At 42.6% G+C, this 25,177-nt stretch overlaps 6 non-coding genes across 6 annotated transcripts; 5 read left to right on the top strand and 1 right to left on the bottom strand.

Moving 5' to 3' along the window:
• Nucleotides 1–6,174: 6,174 nt before the first annotated feature.
• Nucleotides 6,175–6,247, bottom strand: TRNAK-UUU (transfer RNA lysine (anticodon UUU)). Its single transcript has one exon. It is a non-coding gene; the product is annotated as a tRNA-Lys (tRNA).
• An 850-nt stretch (nt 6,248–7,097) lies between these two features.
• On the top strand, nt 7,098–7,169 carry TRNAA-CGC (transfer RNA alanine (anticodon CGC)). The gene has a single exon. It is a non-coding gene; the product is annotated as a tRNA-Ala (tRNA).
• A 456-nt stretch (nt 7,170–7,625) lies between these two features.
• TRNAI-AAU (transfer RNA isoleucine (anticodon AAU)) lies at nt 7,626–7,699 on the top strand. Its single transcript has one exon. It is a non-coding gene; the product is annotated as a tRNA-Ile (tRNA).
• Nucleotides 7,700–8,840: 1,141 nt separating this feature from the next.
• Nucleotides 8,841–8,912, top strand: TRNAP-AGG (transfer RNA proline (anticodon AGG)). Its single transcript has one exon. It is a non-coding gene; the product is annotated as a tRNA-Pro (tRNA).
• A 1,238-nt stretch (nt 8,913–10,150) lies between these two features.
• Nucleotides 10,151–10,223, top strand: TRNAK-CUU (transfer RNA lysine (anticodon CUU)). Its single transcript has one exon. It is a non-coding gene; the product is annotated as a tRNA-Lys (tRNA).
• A 14,466-nt stretch (nt 10,224–24,689) lies between these two features.
• On the top strand, nt 24,690–24,780 carry TRNAY-GUA (transfer RNA tyrosine (anticodon GUA)). The gene is given in 2 exon segments: nt 24,690–24,726; nt 24,745–24,780. It is a non-coding gene; the product is annotated as a tRNA-Tyr (tRNA).
• The last annotated feature ends 397 nt before the right edge of the window (nt 24,781–25,177 follow it).

Here is a 25,177-nt window from a genome sequence, read left to right as displayed (position 1 = left end):
GGGAAACAGACTGAGGAATCCAGCGTTTTCAATAATAAAATTTCTGACCATCAAAAATGAGGCATTAGTCCTGGAAGAGTTGCAAAGAAGAGGGAGGGAAACTTACTTTCCGGGTCTGCTCTTGTTCTCTCAACACAGTCGTAGTGCTCCTTGGAAAATGTAGGTCATTCCTCTCCAGGCCCCGCCGCGCCTTCCACCCAGGGTCATACAAACATGGTACTTTAACTGCCCCAAGACGAGGACTTGAACCCTGACGTCCTCGCCTCTTCACCTCTTCTTGAGGCCGCAAAGCCGGGACACACCTCTGAGCAAACCCAGGCCGCACGGAGGACCCCGCTGCTCGGTCGCTTCGCTCAGACCCCGCTGGAGTGCATCCTCAAACCGGGAAGTTTTTTTCCCTGGATTGCTCCTCACACTCTTTCGCAGACCTTCGGCCTTCCGGTCCCGAGCTCCAACCTCGAGTTCCCTCCAGTGAAGTCTGGGCCAAAGGCATTGCCAGCACTAGGAGGTCGCCGCTGGTGCGGGGCTTCAAAGGTGCCTGGGAGCCCTCAGGCCTCCTGCTAAAACCAACGAAGGCCTTCTCAAATTACATTTTAAAAAGCATTAAAATAGGATAACAAAGAAAAGCAGTTATACTACAGAAAAAGCTATCAAACAAAATAATTTGCGGTATATCAATGTGCACTTTTTCAGTTCAGTTCAGTTCAGTTCAGTCACTCAATCGTGTCCAACTCTTTGTGACCCCATGGACTGCAGGAAGCCGAAGACACCAGGCTTCCCTGTCCATCACCAACTCCCAGAGCTTGCTCAGACTCATGTCCATCAAGTCGGTGATGCCATCCAACCATCTCATCCTCTGTCATGCCGTTCTCCTCCCGCCTTCAATCATTCCCAGCATCAGGGTCTTTTCTAAATAGTCAGTTCTTCGCATCAGGTGGCCAAAGTATTGGAGCTTCAGCTTCAGTCCTTCCAATGAATATTCAGACTGATTTCCTTTAGGATGGACTTGCAGTTGAAGGGACTCTCAAGAGTCTTCTCCAACACCACAGTTCAAAAGCATCAGTTCTTCGGCCCTCAGCTTTCTTTATAGTCCAACTCTCACATCCATACAAGACTACTGGAAAAACCATAGATTTGACTAGACAGATCTTTGTTGGCAAAATAATGTTTCTGCTGTTTAATATGCTGTCAGGTTGGTCATAGCTTTTCTTCCAAGGAGAAGAAATTAATTTCATGGCTGCGGTCATCATCTGGAGTGATTTTGGAGCCCAAAAAGCCTGTCACTGTTTCCACTCTTTCCCCATCTGTTTGCCATGAATTGATGGGACCAGATGCCATGATCTTTGTTTTTTGAATGTTGAGTTTTAAGCAGCTTTTTCACTCTCCTTTTTCACTTTCATTAAGAGGCTTTTCAATTGCTCTTTGCTTTCTGCCATATCTGCATATCTGAGGTTGCTGATATTTCTCCCAGCAATCTGGATTCCACCCATTAAATATTAATCGCCAAGACCCATCTTATGACTACTGTAACTTTGAAAGAGTTAAGTATGAGATATCTGTAACATACTTTGTATCTCAAGTGTGGGATATGGAAATGTAACAGTTCTCCTGCTCTATAGTTCTTCTGACTGTAATTTGTTGCCTACATTCATCCATGAATGATATGCAAGATTTCAGTTAGAGGTTATGGGTTTAAAAGTTGTAATTTTTCTTTCCTATCCAAGTTCACCAGTCCCCAAGTTAAGAAACCCAGCAAAAATGCTTAACACAGTAACTGGCACATTGAAAGTCCCATCACACATGTAGATATTAGTACTTTTATTATTACTTTGTCACATCGGTTCAAATTTCTTTTAGGTGACCATGATGAAGTTAACCACATGAAATCTTGAAAGAACACAAAGATAAATGTTCAAGCCACTAATTTAGTCATTAAAAAAATTATTGAGGTATAACAGACATACAGTATTGTATTTGTTTCAGATGTACAACATAATGATTCACTATTTGTATACATTGTGAAATGATCACTACAATAAGCCTAGTTAGCATCCACTACCTAACAGTTACAATTTTTTTTCCTTATGACACTTTTGAGATTTACTTTCTCAGCAACTTTCAAATATATACGGAAGTCTTATTAACTAAATTGATTTTATTTAATAACATATTCCCTTTTCCAGGAGATCTTCCCAACCCAGGCATGGAACCCATGTCTTCCACATTGCAGGTGGATTCTTTACTGCTGAGCAACTGGGAAAACCAATAACTAAATATATATAACATATTTAGCTATATATTCATTTAGATATGAGTGCTAAAAAGTGCTGTCTGCACACTCTAACCGAGTGTGGTATAAAGGAAAGGAAAACTTGAATTTGGTGCTTATAGGAAGTGTAGGGTTGGCAAAGTGAAAAAGAGAGAAGACGATATGCTTTTAAAGATTAAATTTCTTGATTTATCCAGCAATATTTTTAGAGCTTTGATTATGTGCCAAGGCTAAAAGACAGGCCCAAGGGCCTTGCCTTCACCAGAGAATGATGGTATTCAGTTTCCAGAGACATAGAAAAAGCTCGCCCATCTGAAAAGAAGAGTAGAAAAAAGCAAAAGTGAAAAGTTCCAAAGTTTGACTCCTTAGTTTCTAAACCATTCATCCTTGCAAGGAAAAACTCAAAGGCTGCTTTGCACAAAGGATTTAGCTCTAAGCATGACCTTTGATGAAAAGATCTAGAGAGTGCCCATGTCTTTCCACAACCCTGTAGCCACAAGTTGAGATTAGATGAAGCATAAGAGTAAAGAAACAGGTTGGAGAGAAATTCAGTCAGTCTCCTACACATGAACAAGTTTGGTTCTGAGAGCGTATTTGTTAAGTCTAGTTTGTTAAGTCCAAAAAAGTTAGCCTAGGTACCCAGCTACTACAATCGGCTACATAGTACTATACTGTAATAGGTTTCTAATACCTTTCACACAAAAAATAAAACATTTTTAATCTTATAGTACAGTACCTTAACCAGTGGAACTACCTCAAGGTACCTAGGCTTTCTGAGTGAAGGATGCAGGTTTTGACTGGTAAAGCAAATGATTAGAATTACTTTTTTTTAAATATATTTTTAAATTGAAGTCTCCATGGCTGAGCGATAAAGAATCTGCCCGCAGTGTGGGAAATGCTGGTCTGATCCCTGGGCTGGGAAGATCCCCTGGAGAAGGGAATGTCAACTCACCTCAATATTCTTGCCTGGAAAACACCATGGACAGAGGAGCCTGATGGGTTACAGTCTACAGGATCACAAAGAGTCAGATGTGACTGAACACACACACACACATAGTTAATTTACAATAGCATATAAGTTTCAGGTATACAATATAGTGACTCAAAAATTTTAAAGATAATACTCTATAGTTATCATAAAACATTGACTATATCTTCTGTGCTGTACAGTATATCCTTGTAGCTTATTTATCTTATACATAATAGTTTGCACCTCTTAATCCTCTACCTAGAAGTCATTTGATTTTAAATGCTTGAAGATATACCGGCTAATGGGGACAGGTTTAGAGATCAAGAGAATAGTACAGAATGGAGATATAGTTTGTCTGTATATAATTTAATACAGTGTCATTTTATAACTAACATATAAACTGCTCACTTCCTGGAACTGGAGTAACATTCTTGGCAAGTCTGTCAATTAGCCACGTAGCCCTTTGTTGTAGCATCTGGATGAGCATCCAGGTAGACCTTTGTTGTTGGCACACACCTCAGCAGGGTTGGTGTTTTAGCCCAAGATCCAAGCTGCAAAATGGAAAAGTTCAAGTGGCTGACTTCTCTTTCTATCTCAAACTTCCCCCAAAGGCTGCACATAGAATCCTTGGACTCTCATCTAACTATACACACTGATATATTGGTAAGTCCTTCATCTTCTCAAGAAGTGTAGCAGCTCAACACTTGAAAATATTCAATTTTGTGACCACCTCCCTCACCGCTTATCATGTTTAATTAAAGTTAGATGAAGTTTCTTTTCTTTTGAAAAAACTGTAAGCATTATTAAAAAACAAACAAAAATCTATGGGGTCACAGCCCAAATGCACTTTCTGCTGCTGCTGCTGCTGCTGCTAAGTCGCTTCAGTGGTGTCCAACTCTGTGTGACCCCAGAGACGGCAGCCCACCAGGCTCTCCCGTCCCTGGGATTCTCCAGGCAAGAACACTGGAGTGGGTTGCCATTTCCTTCTCCAAATGCATTTTCTTAGAGACAGAAAAAGCTTTCATTTACAGTTGAGTGGCCTTATCAAAGTTTTAAGGTGGTAAGTGCTTAAAGGAGAAAGTTTTTTCTGTAACTCATCACAATAATAATGATAATCAGATTGGGTTACTTCTGCGGTATTTTTCTTGCTGCAAATGCTACACTCTGAGGACGGCCTCAAGGTTCTCACATTATGAGGCTGATATGCTGCCTACCATGCCAACAAGTCAACTGCAAGGAGTGATCTGTTTTTCTTTTCTAGACGTTTTATAAAATGTTTGATAATTGCAGTAGAAGCCTGGATTCTTAACCTCTGGACTGCCAGGGAAGTCTTTTATAATTTTTAATAGCAAGGTAAAATCTTATTTGTCTGTAATTTGCTGGATGCATTAGGATGAAATTTCCACTTTGGGGAATTACCAAATGCCAAGTTATGCTTCTTCAGTAGCTCCTAACAGGGCAGAGATGGTGCCCCTGTGCTGAGGTGACCTGAGGCTTTGGGGTCTCTAGAAGAGAGAACTTGGATTTAGAGGAAAAGTCAGTGCAAGCAGATTACTCAGAGTGTAATAGGAAAGATTAAGTTACTTTCACCTTGGTATTCTGTTGCTTTTGCTACAAGTTAGTCACTAAAGGGATGTTGGCTATTAGCTTAAATTATAGGCAAGAGCTCATTTCTGGGAACCCTGCCTCCCATGTAATGAATGTTAAACTAAAATACCTTTGTTTAGCTCACAGGACACCTGACTAGGCCCTCCCGTGAATGGTTGCAGGAAGGAAGAAATTAATATACCCCAGAACCAGGACTTTGCTACCTCCCCTTTTACTATAAAACAAACCTGATTTCTAACTCAGAGAAGATGGTTCTTTGGGACACTAGTCCACCATCTTCTGTCTGCTGACACTGAATAATGTTGCTATTTCTTGCCCCAGAAACTAGTTTTTCAACTTATTGGTCTGTCATTCTGCAAGCCAGAGAAGGCAATGGCACCCCACTCCAGTACACTTGCCTGGAAAATCCCATGGACGGAGGAGTCTGGTAGGCTGCAGTCCACGGGGTCGCGAAGAGTCGGACACGACTGAGGGACTTCCCTTTCACTTTTCACTTTCATGCATTGGAGAAGGAAATGGCAACCCACTCCAGTGTTCTTGCCTGGAGAATCCCAGGGACGGGGGAGCCTAGTGGGCTGCCGTCTATGGGGTCGCACAGAGTCCGACACAACTGAAGCGACTTAGCAGCAGCAGCAGCCTGGTCTCGGTAACAAGCGCAGTACCTATTGTTCTGTACTGTATGTTACATTTCATTTTTTTTTTTTAATCACCCTACAGCCCAGTGATTCCAAATGAGGGTGATACAAAATGAATTTAAGGATGGGTATCACTCAGCATTTTTGAGACTAACGTAGAATCCAAAATAGAATGCAATACATGTGGTAAGTGGTAATTCAGGCAAATTTTTGTTCCTGTTACACGTGTGTGTAGGGGTCCAGATGTAAACTAAAGTACAAATTGATCATGGCCAAAGAAGTTTGGAAAGCTCTGTCCCTGGGCCATGAGTTCTGAGTATGGTACCACTTCCTCTGTACAGTTTACCTGGGCATCCTCAAGGTGAGCGCTGAACAGAGCTCGTCAGAGTGGGAAAGAGAGAGCAGTTCCGCACATTGGTTGCTTTTCAAGAAAGAGTTTCGCCTTTGATAAATTGTGACCAGTGAAATTTTTAATTGTGTTCCAGAATCTAGGTGAAATGTTCTGTGCTCTGACTTCTGGCTAAAAGGCCCTTCTACAGTCTGAAAATATCCTGGGTTATGATAACTATGCCATGCTCATAATCCCTTCCTGGTTTTTTTTTTAGGGAAATCAGTCTATGATTTGAGCTTACTTTTCTTTCCGTTAGTGTTTTGGCGGATAAACGTGTAAGAGGGAAGAAAAAAGCCAAAGCCGCCCGAACAGGGACTTGAACCCTGGACCCTCAGATTAAAAGTCTGATGCTCTACCGACTGAGCTATCCGGGCTCACGCAGGCAAAAACTAATACATTAACTATAGTCAATTTACGTATGCATTCAGATAACCCATTTAAGACATTTCGACTGTGATTCCGGTTCAGAGATGGCTCTTCGGAAACTGCTTGACATAGAAACTCAGCCGCAGTCTTCTTTTAGGCCGAGATATAACCATATTACATTAATTATAATGTCTCCCCAGTTCTTTCTCACTCTCTAGTATAGATAAACGCTGTATGTATAAATAAGCACTATATCTCTATGTTGCATATAGAGATATATACGATAGTAACATACAGAATTCAGCGCAGTCAAAAACTGCAGAATGTTGGCCTTTAGTTCCTAAGTTTCCCAGAGAAATAAGTCAAATAGTCTATATCTGGGCCCAAAGTGCTTTCAAAAGGAAGTCAATCCAAAGCTGATAATTTTAAGGGGTAATTAAATCATCTTTCGGTCGCACTTTGGACACCTGAATGTCGGTCGAGGGACTGAGGGAGCGATATGATTTCGTAATGGGTCTCAGCGATCTTTGAAGAAGAAGAAGAAGGAAAAAAAAAAAAAAAAAAAAGCAGCAGCAGCAGCAGCAGCAGCAGCAGCAGCAGCAGCAGCTTTAAAAGGACAGTCCCACTCTTTCTTCCTCGTCAGATCTCTACGGTCTCTACGTTAAGTGCTTGACAGGGGTGCAGTCACTGTAAAGCTTTCTCCACTCGGGATGCAGATGAATGTTGCACCATTAACCATTTCAAGATTCCACTGAAAACGCAAAGAAGAATTTAACTTAAGCATTCAGAAAATCTACAGAGGAGGAAAAATCCAATTCAAAGTATTGGGAAGAACTGCAAACAGCTACTTTAGGGGTCGGGGATGTAGCTCAGTGGTAGAGCGCATGCTTCGCATGTATGAGGCCCCGGGTTCGATCCCCGGCATCTCCAGGTCCTTTTACGTAAGTGATCAGAAATCATACCTTAAGAACATCTGTGAATACGTTGTATCTAAGCCTAATTTTCTATGATTCCCTTTTAGCCACGAAGTATAGAACTGTATGTGTAGAGAGGGAAGCAGGATAACCTTGACGTATTTTAGGATATTTTTATCTGAAATTGAAAACGCAGCAAAACACACCCAGTGTACATATGGCCGAAGAGGAACAACCTGGAAACTTGGAACGGTTGCTGGTCCGGAAACACTGAAAGGGGAGGAGAGGCTATTGTTGCTGAGTTATGGTACTGAAAAAGTAGGACAAATGGGAAAATAACGAAGTCTTCTTTGGTGTAGGTAAATCCAGTGGCTCAGATACATCATTCTATTCATAATAGCAAAACAAACAAAAATAGCAAGAATCGAAACAGTTTCTTATTAAGGCTTGGAAGAACCTTCTGGCATCAGGTGGCCGGTTAGCTCAGTTGGTTAGAGCGTGGTGCTAATAACGCCAAGGTCGCGGGTTCGATCCCCGTACGGGCCACAGTTAACTTTTAACTCTGTAGTGTAGTCTTTATTACTTTCCAATTCAGGGACTGACCCACGAGACAACCTGCTGCATGATTTTGCCACAAGACCAAACCATCCGAGGGAGTCCGGGCCACCTGTCTTTTCGGTAAGTCAGAGTGCTCGAAGTTTTGCCCTAGAGAAACAGAAAAGCAGCAGGACACCGTGTGTGTGTGTGTGTGTGTGTGTGTGTGTGTGTGTGTGTGTGTGTGTGTAAAATTCCATGGACAGAAGAGCAGGCACTTTAGGAATTATTAAATTCATTAGAAGGAAAAACTGTCACCAGAAAACACTGTCCTCAAAATAGTCTGAAAACATACTGAGATGCAGGGCAAGTGTGAATGATCTCTGATTGCTCAGTTGAGGATTCCTACTTGACTAGATCATCCCTCATCTGAAGGGAGGATTCTCACCTTGAGAACAGTTTTCTTCCTACTTTGAATTTTGTCGCTTTTGTTTGTTTCTTTTTTAAGTAAGAAACGACTAAGCCCTTTTCCAGAATCTGCCTTGCCATCTGTCACCAACCATTCAGTCCAGGTTGATCGACATCAGTTGCCCTTCTGTTCGATCCACTCCTTGATGTTAACACCTCCTCAATCAGTCTCGTTTTCCAATAAAATCGACTTTCAGGACCCTAATTACGTGTCCTCTCGTTCCTTGAACAACGAATTTTCTTTCTTTATTCACCACCTCAGAGCTTTATATCCCGGGGAGTGAATTTCCACTATTTTCGTCGAAAATACTAAGATATGTCAATCTCGTCCAAAATGCAGCTTATTGGGCCTCACCCAGCAGGGACTTTGACTCAGCAGATTTGAAGAAGACTACAAGTTTCTGCATTTTAAGTAAACGTCGCGATTGTTTCTTACAAAGGATGGATCAGCGACTTTTGAGAAATAGGCTTTATACAAACCAAGCTTCGAAGAACTGGGCTGCGAAATCCAGGGAAGTTCTGAGCTAAGTCGATTTGTTTTTGAAACTAGGAAGAGAGGGTAGAAGGCAAAGAGAAACAGTGGGGTAAATGTAGTTTACAGTTATATACATCTACAAATGAAACAACACATGAAAAGCGAGAAGCTAAATATTTAATCCGTTTAAAAAAGGGTGCCTTGGCGGGTGGCTCGTTGGTCTAGGGGTATGATTCTCGCTTAGGGTGCGAGAGGTCCCGGGTTCAAATCCCGGACGAGCCCAGGTTTTGTCTACCCACGCTGTCGAATTTTTGTTAAGTCAAACTCACCCACAAGAAATGGGTACATTTGCTGTTAAGTTAAACTGTTGTATTTTCATGTAGAAGTATGTAGGCTGTGTACGCACCTGATTCCAATAAATAACTTGATAATTAAGAGAGGCAAGTACTTTTAAGTTTTTGGTCTTATTCACTTTTCCAACAGCTATAAACTAACTCTTGCAAAGCCAAATATTTCTGGTTATTCTAGAAGTTTCAACTCCACGGTTGTGGCCATATGAAATGTATAGGAAGACGATAGTCACACCTAAATTCAATGTCATCCATCATTCATTCATCACATCAAAGAAATGGGTTCAAATGGAATAATCAAATATTTACCTATAGAGTTGTGAGGCTGGAAAATTTTGTACAAGTTTTTTTTCGGCTTTCCTTGTTGCGTTTTCCTGCATTATTTAGGAATAGGGGCTCTGCTTGTTTATGGAGAAGGGGCACTTTTTCCGTACTGCTGGAACGTACTGTTGGTATACTCTTTAAACAGATATTTGTTTAGCATATTACAGTCAATGAACTTTTGCAGTCTGTGCTAAACAAAATACACAAAAATCATTGGATTCTATATTACAGTGGTTGTCAAACATTTTATGTCAAAATACAGTTGCAACACCCCTTCCCACCTCCCTTTTCTATGGGTATAAACTTTGATTATGGAGAAGGACAACAAATGAACGCGCATAAAGGGCCTGAAAAGGAAGTAGAAAACCGCAGGGAATTCCTTCAGGACCGCAGCTACACAGCGTGGCAAGAGGGGCCAGGGTTGACAGGTGACAGAAACAGGAGAGGAACCTCTTAGCGGGTTACGGAGAAGGCCTTGTGCAGTTCTGGGTTCGACGACCTGAGCCCTTTGGGCTTGTAACCAACCACTTTGTCAACCAGGCCTGAAGCTCTAGGAGAACCAGAGTTGGGGATCACTCTTAGGACGTTCAGATTACTACTCTTGGATTCCAGAAACAGTTTGTGGTCTATCAGTACAGGTTGGTAAGGATGAAAGGAAGACGGAAGAAGTGATTGGAGTGCGAGCCAATAATATCTAATAATCCTTACATTCTGAGCCGTTTCATATCATCTAGCTTACATAACAAAAGCAGTCAAATAAAATCTAGAATCCTATAATCACCGTCGGTCCAGGAAGTCTGTTCGACCTAGTCTCTTAATTCATTAAAGCAAGTTTTGTAACTAACCGCCCGGCTAGCTCAGTCGGTAGAGCATGAGACTCTTAATCTCAGGGTCGTGGGTTCGAGCCCCACGTTGGGCGAGTGGTATCTTTTTCTCAATCTTTTCTCTCCGCTAGATTTCCGCACCTTCCCAATCTCGGAAACGAAGTTCCCCACCGTTGCCACACATGAGAAACTAGATTCCAAAACTGTCCAATACTGAATTATGGAATCCTGGTGACCTGCTACGGTTTACTGGCTGTTGAACTTTTCTGGCCAGCTTTCTGACTCCGCGAAGTTAAGCCTCATCGCCCCCTGGCGGCAACACTTTTTTTCCTGGCCTTATTAGAGCTTTTATTTTGATAAGAGATACGAAGTCTCTGGTAGGGCATTGGCTTTGTAGATATAAATTTCTGGGATGGTTCCCCATCAAAAACTATTTAGGATGCAAGGATGTTGGGAAAGATCAAGTGTGAGGGTGGAGAAGACAATCCAAACAACAGAAACCGTTTTGGGGGCAGAGGCAGTGATGTTAATGGAATTTTGAGAATGGTGATTCTAACTTTCTGGCTCAAGCAAGTGCCATTATCTAGCAAAGAGAGAGTTTCTATTACCACTACCGCATATACCCTTTCAGCTCCTGATCAACCACACATAACAGCACAATGGATCTCCTTATAAATGATAGTGGGGGCTTCCCTGGTGGCTCATGGTAAAGAAACCTCCTGCCAATGCCGATGTGGAGTTGATCGCTGGGTTGGTCAACCCCTGGAGAAGGAACTGGCGGGATCCAGTCCATGGGGTCAAAAGAGTCGGACACGACTTAGCCACTAAACAACAACAACACAACATAGATGAAAATCCAACCCACAACAGGTTGAAACTGCCTAGAAAGTAAAATCTAAAGATTTAAGCCTGGCTTTTAAAGTCCAAATTGCATTTCTGCCATTCTCTCTTGAATGAAAGTGTGGATAGTCGAGTTGGCTACCCTGGGTCTTGGCTACTGTTCCCGGGCTTTCTCTTTGTGGAGAGCAGGGGCTGCTCTCTCGATGCCGTGCGCGGGCTCCTCTCTTTGCGGAGCACAGTTTCCAGGGCTCGTGGGCTTCGTAATTGCAACCCTTGGGCTTTAGAGTGCAGGCTAGGTAGCTGTGGCGCTGGGCTCTGCGGAAAGTGGAATCTTCCCAGATCAGGGATCGAAACCCTGTTCCTGCTTTGAAAGGCAGATTCTTATCCATTTCAGTTCAGTTCAGTTCAGTTCAGTCGCTCAGTCGTGTCCGACTCTTTGCGACCCCATGAATCGCAGCACGCCAGGCCTCCCTGTCCATCACCATCTCCCGGAGTTCACTCAGACTCACGTCCATCGAGTCCGTGATGCCATCCAGCCATCTCATCCTCAGTCGTCCCCTTCTCCTCCTGCCCCCAACCCCTCCCAGCATCAAAGTCTTTTCCAATGAGTCAACTCTTCTCATGAGGTGGCCAAAGTACTGGAGTTTCAGCTTTAGTATCATTCCTTCCAAAGAGATCCCAGGGTTGATCTCCTTCAGAATGGACGGGTTGAATCTCCTTGCAGTCCAAGGGACTCGCAAGAGTCTTCTCCAACACCACAGTTCAAAAGCATCAATTCTTCAGCACTCAGCCTTCTTCACAGTCCAACTCTCACATCCATACATGACTACTGGAAAAACCATAGCCTTGACTAGACGGACCTTAGTCGGCAAAGTAATGTCTGCTTTTGAATATGCTATCTAAGTTGGTCATAACTTTCTTCCAAGGAGTAAGCGTCTTTTAATTTCATGGCTGCAGTCACCATCTGCAGTGATTTTGGAGCCCAAAAAAATGAAGTCTAATACTGTTTCCACTGTTTCCCCATCTATTTCCCATGAAGTGATGGGACCAGATGCCATGATCTTCGTTTTCTGAATGTTGAGCTTTAGGCCAACTTTTTCACTCTCCTCTTTCACTTTCATCAAGAAGCTTTTTAGCTCCTCTTCACTCTCTGCCATAAGGGTGGTGTCATCTGCATATCTGAGGTGACTGGTATTTCTCCTGGCAATCTTGATTCCAGCTTGTGTTTCTTCCAGTCCAGCGTTTCTCATGATGTACTCTGCATAGAAGTTAAAGAAGCAGGGTGACAATATACAGCCTTAACGTCCTCCTTTTCCTATTTGGAACCAGTCTGTTGTTCCATGTCCAGTTCTAACTGTTGCTTCCTGACCTGCATACAGATTTCTCAAGAGGCAGGTCAGGTGGTCTGGTATTCCCATCTCTTTCAGAATTTTCCACAGTTTATTGTGATCCACACAGTCAAAGGCTTTGGCATAGTCAATAAAGCAGAAATAGTTGTTTTTCTGGAACTCTCTTGCTTTTTCCATGATCCAGCAGATGTTGGCAATTTGATCTCTGGTTCCTCTGCCTTTTCTAAAACCAGCTTGAACATCAGGGAGTTCACGGTTCACGAATTGCTGAAGCCTGGCTTGGAGAATTTTGAGCATTACTTTACTAGCATGTGAGATGAGTGCAATTGTGCAGTAGTTTGATCATTCTTTGGCATTGCCTTTCTTTGGGATTGGAATGAAAACTGACCTTTTCCAGTCCTGTGGCCACTGCTGAGTTGTCCAAATTTGCTAGCATATTGAGTGCAGCACTTTCACAGCATCATCTTTCAGGATTTGAAATAGCTCAACTGGAATTCCATCACCTCCACTAGCTTTGTTCGTAGTGATGCTTTCTAGGGCCCACTTGACTTCACATTCCAAGATGTCTGGCTCTAGATTAGTGATCACATCATCATGACTATCTGGGTGGTGAAGATCTTTTTTGTACAGTTCTTCCGTGTATTCTTGCCACCTCTTCTTAATATCTTCTGCTTCTCTTAGGTCCATACCATTTCTGTCCTTTATTGACCCCATCTTTGCATGAAATGTTCCCTTGGTATCTCTAATTTTCTTGAAGAGATCTCTAGTCTTTCCCATTCTGTTGTTTTCCTCTATTTCTTTGCATTGATTGCTGAAGAAGGCTTTCTTATCTCTTCTTGCTATTCTTTGGAACTCTGCATTCAGATGCTTATATCTTTCCTTTTCTCCTTTGCTTTTTGCCTCTCTTCTCTTCACAGCTATTTGTAAGGCCTCCTCAGACAGCCATTTTGCTTTTTTGCATTTCTTTTCCATGGGGATGGTCTTGATCCCTGTCTCCTGCACAATGTCACGAACTTCATTCCATAGTTCGTCAGGCACTCTTATCTATCAGATCTAGGCCCTTAAATCTATTTCTTACTTCCACTGTATAATCATAAGGGATTTGATTTAGGTCATACCTGAATGGTCTAGCGGTTTTCCCTACTTTCTTCAATTTAAGTCTAAATTTGGCAATAAGGAGTTCATGATCTGAGCCACACTCAGCTCCTGGTCTTGTTTTTGTTGACTGTATAGAGCTTCTCCATCTTTGGCTGCAAAGAATATAATCAATCTGATTTCGGTGTTGACCATCTGGTGATGACCATGTGTAGAGTCTTCTCTTGTGTTGTTGGAAGAGGGTGTTTGCTATGACCATTTCACCACCCGGGAAACTTCCCTAGTGTGTTTTTAATTGCTTTCAAATTTCGGAAGGCAAAATTCATGCAAAGTTTGCCTAGTGTATATTAGAGCAAAAGGAGTTAGATGTTAACATTATATATGTCGCTTTGAAAACCTGGTAATTTTAACTGTACCTACCTATTGAGATCAATGGAGAAGGAAACAGCAACCCACTCCAGTGTTCTTGCCTGGAGAATCCTAGGGACAGGGGAGCCTGGTGGGCTGCCATCTATGGGGTCGCACAGAGTCGGACACGATTGAAGTGACTTAGCAGTAGCATTGAGATCAAAAGGCCCAGAACTTTTGATTATTATATTGAAAGAGTGCCCACTTCTGAGCACACTGGAGACATGACTGTTTACCACTCTCCAACCTTCCCCATCCAAATCTTGCTTTTCTCTTTACTCAGGAAACTGAATATTGTTATTAAGATATCCAATGTTTAAAGTTTGTATTTCACCTATTTAAATCAATAGCACCTATGGTTAGGCATATGGAATCACGTTTTAAAATAAGTTGACACCCTACAATTTGAAAGTATTGTCGATATAAACACAGTGAAACTGAGAATCATTGAAAATGGATGGACAAGCAGCAGCTTTCCTAGAAAGCAACTGTTTTCCAGTCTCCTTTAAAGACAGGAAGTCTTTCAAATCAACTGATGAACATATTTTTATTAAGCATCTTTTCCAAGTTGGATACCTATTACAAAATTAAGGTGGTTGGAGTGACTTTTAAAAAATAGGCGACAGTGACAGAAATAGAGTTAAAAAATTACCAGTATTTATCTGCTAAAATCAAGGGAACTGAGATCCTTCCTGTTTCTGATTCATATGAACATTTTATTTACTAGAGAGAACACTCATTGAACATCTAGAGACCACATGTTGTGGATATCAAACCCTAAGTCTTATTGTAAAGCCTGATTTCCCTTTGTTCACTCAGCAGCCTCTGCTTAATGTTTTGGTTTCCTGGTACGATAAAAACTATAAAGGGATGTCCTACACAGAGGAAAAAATATTACTGGTGTTAATAAGTCATATGTCCTGTTGTCAATTACCTTAATGGATTTCTGGTATATAAACAATTTTTTGTGTTTCTTAGAACAGATTGCCTTTTCCCAGTCTTATGGCCATTGGGCTATCTTGTTAAAATTGAGTTAACCTGCTTAAAAAGTGAATTTCTGAATCCAAGTACCATGCAAACATCTCCAAGGCCAAGACTATCCCTGAGCTTGGTCCAGAACATAAGCTAACCTAACTCCTTACACCTAACAATTCAACTGCAAAGGAAGGTGGTTAAAAACAGCATAGGTTCCTGCTGGTTTCTTACTCTACTTGGGCTGCCAAAACAAAATACCACAGACTGGGTAGCTTAAATTAAAAACATTTAATTTTCTTGAGGTTCTGGGGGCTGAGAAGCATAAGATTAAGGCACTAGCTGATTCAATTACTGGTGGGCACTCTCTTGTGGGCTTATAAAGGGCTGTCTTCTTGCTGTGTCGTCAAAGGCAGAAACAGGGAATGAGCTTCCTGGATGTCTCTTCTTTCAAGAACACCAATCCGACTTTAATTACTTCTTTATTCCAAATACAGCCACACTGTATTTCTCAAAAGAGAAAAAACACATTATGACATCTTGGAATTCAGGAATTTGATACATAGTAAGCTCTCACATATTTGTTGAAGAATAATTTAGTTGCATCGCCTTTAGAATACTTAACACAATCTTTTATACATATAACATTGTTTAATAAACCTCACCTATCAAAATAACTAAAAAAAAAAGAAAAACTTAAGTGGCTTTTTCTTAGGACAGGTAATCTGAAAGCAGAGTCCAGACTTTCTGTTCATGACTACAGTTTAACTGATCCTGGATTGAGCCATATATCAAAGAACAGCCAGAGGTCAGTAATTTAAGAAGCTGCCTACAAGAACATGTTAGCCTACAGTTAGATCTGACCTTGGGAGGACAGTCTCTGGAAGAAAAGTAAAGTCAGACACAATCACAATTTTGTGAATAATACATAGGTCTACAATTTTGTTCTTCTCCAGAGACTCCCATGAGCAGGATGAATCAAGATGTTTTTTGGTGCCACCTTGGTGTTTTCTACAGAGTATGTTGCACCTGCATGTATCAAAAGTCTATCAACTCATTCACTAGTCAATTTTGCTCAGGGTTCTTGTGGGGAAATTAGAAGTGGGCCTCAAGTCCAATGGAGCCCCTGGTCCTCTTCATTCATTAATATTCCTCTCTTTCAACCATCTGAGTGGCTCCTATCTTTTATTGTTTTCCTTCTTATTTTTTAGCCTAGAGCAATCTTTTTTCCAATTCCTTTTCTCCTTATAGTAAGAGCATCATTCCTCTCTCATTTGTGGCTTACCTCTCTTCTAGTTACTTTCCTTCCAGGAATCCAGGGCCCCTGCCAGCTGTTTTGCATCTGTTTTTCTCTGTCATTGTTCCCTGTTATTGAAAACTTTAAAAGCCACATCTGCTAACTGAGAAGGGTAAATTCCAAATGCAGCATCTAACTTTTGTAACATTCTTCTTATATCTGATGCACTTTGCCCAATGAAGGTCTTGTTTACCATCATATTCTCAGGGGCCTTAGGGTCTCTATCAGTGTAGTGCCCATAAGCTTGATAAATTCTTTCTAGAAACTCTAATGGGATCCTCACTGAGCTTTTTGGTATCTCCAGAATTTTGTTTAAGCTCTTTTGCTTAGCTACCTGCTAAGATGCACTTTCTGTAATGCTCTAGATGTGGCATGTCTCTGTTTTTAGGATCCCAGTGAGGCTCACTGGTAGGAACTGCCTGATTTGCTTCTGGAGTTCCATCTAGGTCCACTAGATGAAGCTGGCACGCTTCCTCTCTAGCTATGTCAATGACCATCCTCCTTTTAATCTCAGTCACCATTAAATTCATAAGGGTGTGAATGTCCACCTGAGAGTGACGGTGAATGGCAAAGACAGAAGTGAAAAGTTGTCAGGTGGTGTGGGTCCTCTCAGGAAAGGGGGTTACAGTTTTTCCCGTTAAATCTGAAGTTGAGAATGGATTGTGCATCCATAGACATCCGGTTGGCCTTTTGCCTTAAAGCCTCCTATGGAATATCCGCTCAAGAGACTTTGCCCCATTTTGAAAGTGGCTCTCGGTTAAAACTGAGTGCCCTGTAGGGCCTTAGGTGGTTAAATCTGAAGTTGAGAATGGATTGTGTATCTATAGACATCTGGTTGGCCTTTTGCTTTAAAGCCTCCTATGGAATATCCGCTCAAAAGACATTGCCCTGTTTTAAAAGTGGCTCCCAGTTCAAACTGAGTGCCCTCTAGGGCCTTAGATGGTGATACGAAACTAAGTGCCTTTGCCTCAGGGATTAACATAGAAACTTCTAATCATTCCCCATAAGTAGGGAAAAGATGAAGATGTGAAAGGAGTGAGTAGGTCCGCGGCATGGGAGCAATCTGAACAGTTACCTGGTCAGGAAGGGGAGCCATATTGGCCAGAGTGGGATTTAAGGTGTGACATAACATGCCCTCACTCTCATTTTCTCCTGCTCCCTTTCATACAACAGATTTTCTCTTGGGTTTACTTTCAGACTGCTGCACTGTAGGCGGGCAGTCATCTGACTTCTTTTCCTCTTGATGTAATAGCATAAATGCTGTGCATAGGGAATCTCACCCTTTTCCCTTGCACTTGCACAAAACAATTCCAATTGCAAGACTGTATAGTAACTGAGTGAGCCTTTCAGGTGTCATCGCTTTTCTGATCCTAATATATGTTGGAGCCATACATTGTCGTAATAGAATATCATCTCTTTCTTAGTCATAGGCTCACAGCTATATTTTGCCCACTTATTTAAGATAACCCCCCAAAAGGCTTTCCTTAGGGATAGATGGAGTATTTCCCATATTTAAAAGTTCAAGAACAACAAAGCACCAAAAGCACAAACAAATCCCAACACTAAAAACACACATTCCAACAAGAATGAACAGAGTAGAAGGAAACAAACCGGTTTCAAGTCGGGTAGAGTCCAACAAGTGGCCTCTCCAACAGGGTATCTCAAAGGCAAAACAAACTGGCTGGCCTGGTGGAGGAAAACCCCAACTGTGTGGGGGAGGGTGTTCCCTGTTGTCCACTGAGGGCGACTCACGCTACTGGATGGTCAAGTTCTTCAGTTCCTAGAAGTCTGTGGATTTCTTGCTGCAAGCGTTTGGTGCCGCTTCAGGGGATTTTGAAGGGGAAGATTCTCAGAACAAGTGGCGCCTGTAGCTGCGAGGGCCTTACCCTAAAATTGTGCAACCTGCCTGCTGGCCTCTAGCAGCAAGGCCCTGACCGGCATCGCTAAAGTTTGTGATCAAGTCCGAACTCCTACTTCCCGTCCCACACAGGTCAATCCACACAGAGATGAGGTGTTGGGGAAAGGAATAGCGACTTTATCCACAAAGCCAAACAACTGCAGAAGACGGAGGTCAAATGGCCTCAAGAACCCTGTAGTCTGGCTTGGATGCTAGTGTCTTTTATGGAACAAAGAGGGGAAGGTGAAGCAATAAAGTTAAAACAAACAAACAAAACCAGTAAGTTGTTGCAAATATTTTCTTGTTCTCACCAGACTCGGGAGGGGATATGATAATCTCTTCTTTCCAGCATCCATTCACAGGGGGGCTGGAACAGGGTGTTTCTCTGGAAGCTAAACAAAGGTATTTTTTCACCTTAAGCCCCCAGGCCTGGGAGGCACGGTTCCTGGAGAAAGGCTTTTATGTATATTTTAATCCTTAGACAACATCCCTTTAGTGATAAATTTACAATGAAGCTGAGTGAGTGAAGTCCAACTCTCTGCGACCCCGTGGACTGTAGCCTACCAGGCTCCTCTGTCCATGGGATTCTAATAGAATGCAAAGGTTAAAGTGTTTAGTCACTAAGTCTTGTCTGAGTCTTTTGTGATCTCTTGGAATGTAATGCTCCAGGCTTTTCTGTCCTTGGGATTTCCTAGGTAAGAATACTGTAATGGGTTACCATTTTCTTCTCCAGGGCATCCTCGCTATCCAGGGATTTAACCCGCGGTCTCCTGGTTTGGCTGGTGGATTCTTTACCATTGAGGAATGTGGGTTCAAAGGTTAAAGTAAAGGAAATATGTTTAAAATGGTGTCAGATTTCTTCTTTCCTGTTATGGTAAGATTCAAAATTTGTCTCCCACCTGCATCTAAGAATACTTATGAAGGTGAAAAAGAAAGGAACTCCAAAACTTTCCTGCTTCTTAACACTTTCACATTGTTATACTTTATTGTGTAAATATATGGAAAAGAAGGCTAGGTTTGTTGCAGGGAAGAGCCAGTTCTGACTCTTTTTGGAACTGTTTCTTTGACTTGATTTGTGTTGCTTTTGTTATTATAATCATATATAATGGTCTGCCTCAGAGAACCCTGCCCCTGTGCCTGACTGTCAAACTCAGGTGCCTTTGGTCAGCTCACAGAGAAATAATCTGATGCTGCCTACTTGTGAATGGCTGCAAGAAAGAAGAAATGAACACATCCCTTCCACAAGGTGGCCATTCCTAGAGATGTTTTGTAAGACTGATGGCCCTTATTACTTTACTTCCTCAACACCCCCCATCTCTGTTCTAGAAAAGAATGTGGCATCCAGACCCAGATAAGATGGTTCTTTTGAAGTATTAATCTGCCACCTTCTCCGTCAGCTAACTTTCAGAATAAAATCCTATTCTTTGCCTCAACACATTGTCTCTCGGTTAATTGGTCTGCTGTGCAGGGAGTAGAGCGAGTTCGAACTCAGTAACGTATGTCTCAATTACAAATTGGCACTTGCCATGGGTGCTTGCCATCTAACTCTACAAGGATTAAATCATGTGCTGCTGCAGCTGCTGACCTTCAACACCCCCTGAAAGGAGTTCAGGGTGGAGTGCAGAAATGAGGCAGTCTGTGCTCCAGGAAAACTGGTAGGACAGGTCTTCCAACAGTTAGATATTATTAGGAGGTGATTTTATGAACCCAATTCTAGTATCTCCTCAAATCTAGAACCGCACTAAAATCCTTCACGGTGATGACTGCTCTTCATGACTAACAGAAGCTTCACGAGACTGAGAAACTTTCTGTAAAAAAAGAATCTGAACTTGATTGCATGTACTTCCCCATTACCAAAATCATATATATACTGACCGTCTCCCCTAACTCTTTGGAGCAGTTTCTCAGAGCTATCTCAGGCTGCAGTCCTCATTTTGTGCCAAATAAAACAACTTGCAACTCTCATGTGCATTTTTTCTAAGTCGACATATGGAAGAACCAGATGTGATTCTTGACCTACAAAAATTCAAGTTATTCACATATGTACACACACTCCTCAGAATCTCTCAAATCTACTACTTGTTGTTTCCTGAAAGCTCCTTAAGGCCTGTCTTAACTGCCTGGATCTTCTGTATTGTAATGTGGAGTGGTAGAAAAGGAAGGAAGGAATGGATACTTTTTGCATTTACTTTTACAAAATAGATAGTATTAAGTATATCTATAAAATAGGATAGCTTATTCAGTCAGTTGGGGCTGGTGAGGAGATAAAATTTCATATTTAAACCATTCAGACTACCCCTCTCAAAACAGATGTTTCAGTTTTATGAAGACTTGAGGGAGTAAATGACCAGATTAAGTGATTCAGTTCAGTTTAGTTTAGTTCAGTTGCTCAGTCGTGTCCGACTCTTTGCGACCCCATGAATCGCAGCACGCCAGGCCTCCCTGTTCATCACCATCTCCCGGAGTTCACTCAGACTCACGTCCATCGAGTCCGTGATGCCATCCAGCCATCTCATCCTCGGTCGTCCCCTTCTCCTCCTGCCCCCAATCTCTCAGCATCAGAGTCTTTTCCAATGAGTCAACTCTTCGCATGAGGTGGCCAAAGTACTGGAGTTTCAGCTTTAGCATCATTCCTTCCAAAGAAATCCCAGGGTTGATCTCCTTCAGAATGGACTGGTTGGATCTCCTTGCAGTCCAAGGGACTCGCAAGAGTCTTCTCCAACACCACAGTTCAAAAGCATCAATTCTTCGGCGCTCAGCCTTCTTCACAGTCCAACTCTCACATCCATACATGACCACAGGAAAAACCATAGCCTTGACTAGACGGACCTTAGTCGGCAAAGTAATGTCTCTGCTTTTGAATATACTATCTAGGTTGGTCATAACTTTTCTTCCAAGGAGTAAGAGTCTTTTAATTTCATGGCTGCAGTCACCATCTGCAGTGATTTTGGAGCCCCAAAAAACAAAGTCTGACACTGTTTCCACTGTTTCCCCATCTATTTCCCATGAAGTTGTTATGCCCAGAGTCCGAGTCCCCAAAACTGAGACAATAAGACGTCCACAGCAATGCAAAAGCATAAAGGGGTTTATTGCTAGCTCAAGTTAGGGCCCAGGTCTCATCCAGCACAGTGGAATCCGACAAGAGTCCCGAGATCTGAATCACATCTACTTTTATACAGATGGTTCTTTGTTCCTGTGACAGCATAACTGATTGGCTAAACCATACGCGCGTGCACACGTGCAAGCGCAAGGGACTTTTAACCTCACATCCCTATCCGGATTGGCTCAGGTCTGGCGCCGGTGGCGGACTATGGGAATTTTTTTCTGATTGGTCCAGCTACACTGCCTGTGGGAGTTCCCAGTGCCTCAGCTTTCCTAGAGACTGAACCTCAGGCCTAGCCTGCCCCTTAGAGCCTGTCCTGGCTCCAGTTTGGTCCTAACAGAAGTGATGGGACCAGATGCCATGATATTCGTTTTCTGAATGTTGAGCTTTAGGCCAACTTTTTTGCTCTCCTCTTTCACTTTCATCAAGAGGCTTTTTAGCTCCTCTTCACTTTCTGCCATAAGGGAGGTATCATCTGCATATCTGAGGTTATTGATATTTCTCCCGGCAATCTTGATTCCAGCTTGTGTTTCTTCCAGTCCAGCGTTAGCAACTTGCTTTTAAATGTTTTGTGGAAAGTTTTACTTTCGCTTTAGGTTAGAAGGATTCGTTAACAAAACAAACCATTTGTTACACACAAATAAACAATTTGAATTTATAACAGAGATCATTTGACTTAATTCTTAAAAGAAATAGAAACAAGAGAGAGAAGTAACAGCATATATATCATCAAAAGGAGACGACCTACAGCCACACTTGGACAGCACCGGGAAGTCCCAAATGACAGCAATCTGGAGTTTAGTTGGGAAAAGGTCCCAGGCGATGCGTCTCACCCGTGAGACTTCAAATAGCAGCTTTGGAGGCTCCCACTTGCCAACAAAGGTCCATGGTTTTTCCAGTAGTCATGTATGGATGTGAGAGCTGGACTATAAAGAAATCTGAGCACAGAAGAATTGATGCTTTTGAACTATGATGTTGGAGAAGACTCTTGAGAGTCCTTTGGACTGCAAGGAGATACAACCAGTCCATCCTAAAGGAAATCAATCCTGAATATTCATTGGAAGGACTGATGCTGAAGTTGAAGCTCCAATACTTTGGCCACCTGATGCGAAGAACTGACTCATGTGTCAGGGTAGTGTGTGATTTCCTTGGTTCTGTCTCAAAGGCAACAAAGATTTGACAGGGTGGACCAGTGTTTCAGCTCAGTTACAACTAAGTTTTATTTGGGGAGCAAATTACAATACACTCTTGAGGCGTGACAGTGGGCCTACCCCAAAGGAGAGACCTCAATGCGTCTTGGCTTCCTCTTTTTATAAGTTTTGTCTCCTTCCCCCTGAGCCTGCCCTGTGTAAATTGGGCTAGCCAAGAGGGCTGTTTGTTTCACCAGAGGTTCTCACTTCAGTCCACAGATTTTGTTTCATTTTTGCAGGCTTTTTCCTTTGTCTTCTGGCCACCACCATTTTGGACTCCTTTTTCCTATTCTAACTACTTAACATTTGGAGAAAACTTTGATGCTGGGAAAGATAGAAGGCGGGAGGAGAAGGGAGATGAGATGGTTGGATGGCATCACCTATTCGATGGACATGAGTTTGAGCAAGCTCTGGGAGTTGGTGATGGACAGGGAAGCCTGGTGTCTTCGGCTTCCTGGGTCTTCCAGTGTCTCCTGGGCTGCAGTCCATGGGGTCGTAAAGAGTCGGACACGACTGAGCGACGGAACTAAACTGAACTTGTAATCCCAGGATGCAAAAAAGCAGCTCTGGTTTTACTTTTACATTATTACAATGCTTTTTGTTTTATCTTGCCAGTCATAGGTTAAACCCCAGGCACGGTTGACCAGACCTCCAGGGGCTCGAGGATTTCAAGACCTGCTCCCTTTCTTATCTACAGTCTTCCCTGACTTGCTGTGCTTGCAGGCAGGCTCAGAATCCTGGCAAAGTCCAGGCAGATTAGAAACTATTCAGAGGCCTGCTATCCTGCTTCTGAAGCTTGAGTAAGACTGCCTCTATTTAAATTTCCCAAACACCTATTCAGACAAAACTTATAAAAAGAGGAAGCCAAGACGCATTGAGGTCTCTCCTTTGGGGTAGGCCCGCTGTCACGCCTCAAGAGTGTATTGTAATTTGCTCCCCAAATAAAACTTAGTTGTAACTGAGCTGAAGGAAATGGCAACGCACTCCAGTATTCTTGCCTGGAAAATTCCATGGACAGAGAAGCCTGGTAGTCTACAGTCCATGGGGTCGCAAAGAGTCGGACACGACTGAGCAACTCACTTCACTTCAACACCTGTTCAGAAACAGACAAACAAAAAGCAAATATTTGTGCCATGGAAGAGTGAACGCTAGTCTCAGTGTTCTACTTGCACAAGGGGTTCGTTTGTCCAATGTGTATGGCTCCACGTATTGTTGCAGGAAGGGGGATCCCTTCCAGGGCCCAAAATTGGGCTGTTAGTTTGTTGCAGGAAGGGGGACTCCTTCCAGGGCCCGAAATTGAGCTCTTGTCTGACACTGGGAAGTGAATTGTCCGAGGAGACATGTGCTGACAAAGCAAGAGATTTTATTGGGAAAGGGCGCCTGGGCGCAGAGCAGGAGGTTAAGGGAACCCAGGAGAACTGCTCTGTCACATGGCTCGCAGTGTCGGATTTTATGGTGATGGGATTAGTTTCCGGGTTGTCTCAGAGTCCTTCCGAGTGGTGCACGCATTGTTCAGCATGCCAGAGAGGTGGGTTCCAGGAGGTGGTCGGATATGTGGTGTTTCCTTTTGACCTTTCCCAAACTCTCCGGTTGGTGGAGGCTTATTAGTTATGTTCTTTATCAGAACTTCCTGTCATAAAACAACTCATGCAAATGGTTACTATGGTGCCTGGCCAGGGTGGGCGGTTTTAATTACTGCGCTTTCCCTAACAGTATGACAATGTAAAGATCTTTAGAGGAAGTAGAGATCAAAGCAGATTCCTCATGTCGGTTGCCACCTCAAGTGGATTTCATTTAGGAGAGAGTAATAGCCATTTTGAGGTTCAGACTGCCACAGAAAATTAGACTAGACTCATACTTTGCAAAATTAACTAGTATTTGAATGACAGTACTTTCTACTTTGTTAGCTTTAAAATATTATTTTAGCTCCGCATGGACAGATTGTTTTTTGAGTTTAGAATTAGTATGATAGTCTGGTTTATCTACAGGGACTAATGTCAATTAAAGTCTTAGTGTGGTTTGAAGAGTTTAACCCGGTACTTGTTTTCTTCCTCCTCCTCCTTCTATTAATTATCTGTTAAAATTGCAGATTAAAGTACTTCAAATTCTAAGACTGATTATTTAAATTCATTCATCACAGTAAAAGACAATCGTTGCTAAATTTTTGTTAGCTCCTCATGCATCGTTGTTTTATTTTCTTTTTGCAAACCAGTGGATGCTACCGTTTTCACCTTGGCCCAGGGTAGTCGCCCTGTGAAGGAGTGCTAGGTTATTTTTAAAAAGAAAGAAAACGTAGAGGCGACCAGAGCGTATTTATCAACGGCATGGGTGAACAAAACAACAAGCGCCAATGGTCTCCTAACCTTACACAGCGATGGCATCCTCTGCGGGTTAGCAATGGAACGCAATTCCTTCGATAGCTCAGTTGGTAGAGCGGAGGACTGTAGTGTTAAAAGACCATAGGCATCCTTAGGTCGCTGGTTCGAATCCGGCTCGAAGGAGTTCACATTTTGTATGGTTTTAAATTAAATCCCCCACCTTAAGGCCTTTGTCAGTTATATAAACACTTGCTGTGCATGTGTTGAAGACTCAACTGTGCCCAGGGAATATGTTTCTTTAAACTATTGTTCTCCGTAACAATTTCTAACACGCACGATCACACTTCAGCACCATAGTTCATTAAGGGCCGGTGCCGCAGAGAAGTCCGGAACTCCGACCAGGGGATCAGAGTTGGGCCCGTTTTCAGCAAAGGTGGTGGTGGTCTAGTGGCTAAGTCACGTCCTACTCTTTTGCGACCCCAGGGACTGTGGACCGCCAGGCTCCTCTGTCCACGGGATTTCCTAGACAAGAATGCTGGAGTGGGTTGCCATTTCCTTCTCCAGGGGGTCTTCCCGACCC

This window comes from Ovis canadensis, chromosome 20, assembly GCF_042477335.2.
Source record: "Ovis canadensis isolate MfBH-ARS-UI-01 breed Bighorn chromosome 20, ARS-UI_OviCan_v2, whole genome shotgun sequence".
Lineage (NCBI taxonomy): Eukaryota > Metazoa > Chordata > Mammalia > Artiodactyla > Bovidae > Ovis > Ovis canadensis.
Note: the sequence above shows the minus strand (reverse complement) of the source record. Positions and strands in the feature narration are given on the sequence as shown.